The sequence below is a fragment of the Aplidium turbinatum genome, chromosome 4, assembly GCF_918807975.1.
Source record: "Aplidium turbinatum chromosome 4, kaAplTurb1.1, whole genome shotgun sequence".
NCBI classification, from domain to species: Eukaryota; Metazoa; Chordata; class Ascidiacea; order Aplousobranchia; family Polyclinidae; genus Aplidium; species Aplidium turbinatum.
The window spans coordinates 33,616,289-33,622,288 of NC_137475.1; positions in this window are offsets into that span (position 1 = coordinate 33,616,289).

A 6,000-nucleotide genomic window follows, 5' to 3' on the forward strand; every position below is an offset into this window, starting at 1 on the left:
TTTGCCCTGAAAAGTTTTTAAATTTAGAAGGACAAAATCAATGTATTTCAATGGAACCAAACGCAGGAGATGGCTTGGCAGCGATATTAAGCCAAGTCTTTCTTGAAAAGATTACCATTTGTCATGAACAATAGAAACAATGCTTTCATATCGCTGCTGTTCTTGCCAAACACAGGAAATGGGCTTATCGTACCAAACAGCATAGACAAAATAAGTACATCTATACCCTGATGTTATTGTATGCACGTTGATCAACAAGATAAACTATAATACGTTTTGGAGTCTGGGGTATCTTCTTCTTTATGTAGCCTACCATGCCAGTTCCAGGCTTAGGTATAGTTCTTGCCATTTTTCCTGGTATTTGACTGTATGAAATATGGTGCAAAGACACATCTAAAGTACTTAGCCAAGCACTTTTTTACTGGAACTTGTCAGCTACTATCAGGCTGACCCAAAGAAAAATAAAAACCAGAGCAACTAAATTTTTGACCAAAGAACTTGAAGTTTTAACTTCGTTTGAACCAATCATAAGCGATTTGCCACTACTCACTGATCAATCAAAGGATATGCAAAACAATTTACTTTATGCTGAAACTTAAGGGAAATAAAGTAACCACGAAAACATATTTAAAAAGTATAGTTGAATAGTTGACTGTGAAGTTGCAATAATTGGATGGTTTAACTTTTGGATAATCGTCAGACAAATTTGAAAACATCAACACACGGGCACGCAATCTTTTCAGATTATGCATTTATCTGGTAATTTAGATCAGAGACCACATTGACAGCTTTGCCATGACAAGCTTGGTGCACCTTAAACATTCCCTTGCCCACTACGTTTTGGTTGCATTGTAGTTATACCATAATTACAGCAGAATTTATAACGACAAACTGACATCTATTGCAATAACACAAAAAGATGTGAATGCTTAAAATTATGAAAAAATAGTGAAAAGAATATTCATTTTATAATTTTTTGAGCTTTTAACTTTGGAACTTCTCATCTTATGATTCCGAAGTGTACTATAGATTGTAGGTAGATATTTTTAGAGTTATATAAGATATAAATACAACTTGAAAATCCCGGCAGTTAAAATAACGGACGATTGCTTTTAATGCTGACCTAAACACAAAATAATAACCTAATCTTCAGAAAATATCAAGGACTACTGGTGACTGCATTTGCAGAGAAAAAGACTTTTGTGTTTACTACAATGTTTGCAACAAAAAATAGATTGCTATGATCTATCAAGTTAGTTAGATCGGATATAATTTCAACAAATATTTGTGAGGTAAGACCTGTGGCAGAATGCAGAACTGTTTTGTGAGATTTTTCGCATCATTTACTATCTTTGGCGATCGAACTCGACTTATTTCATATCTGCAGCCTAAATTCTGCTAACACTTCACGTGGCTTTACTTGGAAGTACATAAATGCAGATATGTTTTTTGCAACTGCTACAAGATTGCTAAGACACAAATACATGTATAAATGTGCGCACCCTTGGAAAATCAAAAAAGTTACTTTACATATGATAAAATTACCTGTTTACATTTCATATGTACAAGCTTCTTCGAAAATACGGGGACGTAAGTTTCATTGATTGTAAATAGCTCAGTGGCAGGCCTTCCCTTAATAAAACCCTTCACAGATCGAATGACACTTTACCTTTTCGTTGGCAATTGATTATCGAAAAGAAATTCCATTTCTTTTTAATAATAGTTAAAGTTTGATTCACTTAGTTTTACTTCTCAGAAGTGGGGTCGAAAAACGCAATCAAAGATTTAGTTCACCATGCATTTGCCAAGAAGGGATCGACAAGAATAAATAGCATTCTAGCAGAAATGACTGACATCCTGGCAGATACATTCGTGTAAAACACGAATTGACAAAATATATATGTATTACCTCTTCCGCTCTTCACTAAATTGGAAAAACTACACGTGGCAACAATGTACATCTTGCCAGGCAGCATCGCTGACAGCATAAGTACCGATACACATACACATTTTATTTGACACCATAATTTGTCACTTGTCAGTTGTACAAAAGGTAGCAAGACATTGCAAAACTTTTCATATACAGCTCATTTATAAATCTTTAAGTTATTTTCATTTTGAAATCCGTAAACGTTTCTTGATTCAAAATGAACGTCAAACGGGAGATTTTCGTTCCAAAATAGTAATTGAAATCAACATAGGAAAGAGTGGGGGTGCTTGAGCTGTGACGTATAAGTAATCCGGTAGAGCGGAACGGAAAGTGGCAACAATGCGCCCACTCACATTGAGCTTCCCTCGGAGCACGTGCCATATTTCATTAATTTTTTTTTTCATTGGTAAGTTTAATGTAATAGAAAATCAAATAACAGTTACCTAAATAAATATCGTAGTAATTCAAAAAAACTTAACGGCACTTGTGCGTTTGTTTTAATGGGGGACACACGTGTTGGAGGGGCAAAGTGGTGCAAAACGAGACCTATATACACAAACCAGCAATTAAAGTACACTGTAAAAGCACAGTAGGATGGAAAAACAGAAAAAGTTGTATCAATTGCAGTTACCTGAAGTCTACATAAATATCACATGTATTCACACTTCAGACAGACTGTTTTTTTTTTCTGTGACATTCGTTATAAACGCATTTCAGTGCACAAAAGAAACTGTTGTAACAATACTGCATATGGAAATGAAGAAAACAGTAAGGAGCAAAATGGTTGGGACGCTTGGTTAATTGAACTGACCATAACAAGTTACAAATTTACCACATTAATCTTATAAAACAATAAAGAGCCTCAAATGTAGTTAAGTATTTACACCTTTTCATTAAAATATAGAAGTTGGGGAAACTTTAGTACAACGTTGCCTCAGAAGAGATATCGCATTTACACAAGATGCACCAAGGATCGGTGAATAAAAAATCACGTTTACCAATATCCTACTAACTAGACATTCATGACTGTGTGGCCTATTGTTTTGAAGAACTGCAAAGTTGCATTTGAGAAAGAAAGGCTGAATGTGGAACGAAAGTGAAAAGGAGACTCAGTTGAAAACTGCACAGTGATACGGCTTGATGTATAAAAATAGAATAAACAAAAATAAAAAAGTGAATGGGAACTGTTTTTCGAGCATGTGGGGTGTCGTTTTTCGTCGGTTCATCATCATTTAATTTCCTCAACCCTTTTTATGGAGGAAATGAATATTTCTCAATTCATGAACGATATTGGAGCTCGCTTGATCGATAGGCTTATTGTTAATCTACCTGCTATTAATCATATGTCTGCTTGAAACAGACTCAGCTATTCTGGACTGCTTTTAAACTTTTAACGTATATTGATGATAATTAACCGTTTTATTTGCCTATCAAGCGACAGCCCGATTTCAATTTCACCTTTCCTTAATTGTAGGCCTGTAATTTGAACTTTTTGTTCTTATTTTGACCGTTTCAACATAGTTCTAACGTTGATTAGGCCAAACTTATCAAACCGTAATCAATCTATATTATCATCATTAATCATTGGAACTTATTTAATGTGAAGATGGATGTAATTTCCAGATCATACGATCAATAAAATCTTCTTGCTGCGTATATCAAAATTGCTGAGTGGAGAAAGTCGAGGTATCTATCACCTACCATGAGTGTATCGACTTAAAAACCTATTGGCTGGTAAGGTTCGGCCTCGTCAAAATCTTTGTTTCGATTTTACTCTCACATAAAAAAGTAACTTTTAAAAGATATGCCGTAAAAGGATGAATTTTCGTTTTGGTTTAATCAACGATTTGTGTTCTTCTAAAGCAGAAATTCCTTTTTTCACAAATTGTCTGCAATTAAAATATGAAACTTTAAAGGCTCAAGTTGGAAATTTCATGTTTAGATTGACCTTTCAATGATGCTGTGCAAAAACATTAAAACAGACGTTTAAATTTACTGATATTGCAAGGTTAGTAGATAGGCTGTTTGAAATCCTGATTTTGTTTTGTTTCAGATGCCACATGGTGATCGCTAATTAATCATTGTTCAACCTAGCCCTAGGCTTTGATCGTCAGGATGAATTGCTACAGTCCGTCTGGGCTGATTTCTATTACAATCTTAAAGCTTAAACATAAATTTAAAGACAAAAATTATCAAACGTATAAGCTGATGCATCCTGCAAGGCTAATTACTAACGAAATGCGTCTCATGGTTAGAAACTTTTCGACATATCTGGATTAAAGAATCGCTTTGAGTAAAGTCATGTAAGGAACCCCTACGCCAGCGGTCAGCAACCTGCGGCTCCGGAGCCGCATGCGGCTCTTTTATCTCTGCTCTCTGGCTCACGTGATACTTTTTTGTACTAGTTCGTGTCAAAGTTAAACCATTGTGGTGCAATAATTGTGGTGACCATGAATCGATTAGTTGTGTTTCTCAGTCATGTTCAGAGTTGACAGCTGTTGGAATGATAACTATAAATCAGTTCTACAGGGTACAGGGTGCGGCCAAATAACTCGAACAAAAGGCTTTTCTGTAAGCGTTAGGTTTTTGCTGTAAGCAGTCAATTATATGGTGCGGCTCAGAGCAGATTTTAGTTTGATGGAGACGAGACCAAATGGCTCTTTCAATGCTAAAGGTTGCCGACACGTGCTACGCTGAACTACGGATAAGTTTTGTTCTTTTCTAATGGCAATGGAGGCCATAGTTATTTTCCTCTGTGCATCGGTATGGTGGGCTTCTATGAGGCTTTGATTAACTTGAGCGAGTTTAAAAAGGAATGCTGCTGAATGGTGACGTTAACGTGAATAAGCTTTTTTGTTATCATGAAATGAACAGTGCATGCTTTCTTTAAAACGTTTTGTTAGTTTCAACGTTTAGCTTATCCTACTACGTTTTCTTTGGTCTTGAAGAACAAACGTGCAATTTTGTAGCACCAAGAGTTTCAGATGTATGCAACTTTAAAAGACGAAATTTTCCAAAGATATAAACTACTGTAAATTACTAGAAGAAGCATCGGCGTTTGGCATCTAACTTTTTGCTTGTTTAATTTGGTTTTGTTTTTTACCAATACAGCGCAAACGACATATTTCAGTATAGCAGAGGTCTGGAAAAAGGGTCAAGCCGCAATTGCACAGCAAAAAAAAATAAATGATGAAACACTGGCATACAAAACATAAATGCATTTCTTTTTATCTTATATGACGTATGCCACATGTCTGATTTGATGACTTCGTACTTAATAGAAAAAAAATCTTTTCCAATGCTGCTTCAATGGCAGCAATCTGGTGAGGCAACGACCCTAAACGTCGTGGGTGTATCCTGAAAAGTTGAAATTTAAAACTTTGCATCCAGCGCTCTTTGCAGTAATGTCGGCATCGCAACTATGAGTGCAGGAAGCGTTTGATTTCTGGTCGCAATTATTCTTCAAACAATCGTTACGCTATCTCTGTAAATCTCTCATAAGTCAATCATCACAAAAAGAACTTAAACATATGTTTGTGTAAAACTTCGGTTTCTCATAAAGTGCCAATTGTTTTAAGTTTGCATTGGTAACCTAATACCAAGAGTCTACATGAAATAAAACAGAATGAATAGCTGAAGAAGGGAGTAGAACCGGTACTTGTGTGAAACTCTTACAAAAAGTATTATCTGGTATGAGCAGAGGTCTGTATATGACAGGCATGCACAACTCAAAACAGTACACGGGCCGTTTTAGGAAAAAAATATTTTTTGCGGGCCGCGTGCTAACGTTGTTGTAACTAGAGTGTAGCCTATTTTATATAATGTGACCGATTAACCGTCGAATAAGAGATATCGTTGAGAAGATGGTTACTGTCAAGAGCTGTCAAGAGCTGTCAAGAGCTTGTAACAAAGTTTCGACGGTTTTACAACAAAAGTAACCCCTCGACGGTGACAAACAATAACAAATCCAACAAAGTATAAATTCCTAACATTAACAAGAAATCTACATACAAGACTAATATCAAAAAATGAAATTTAACGAGAAACGTTACATCTTTTGTTTGCAACAA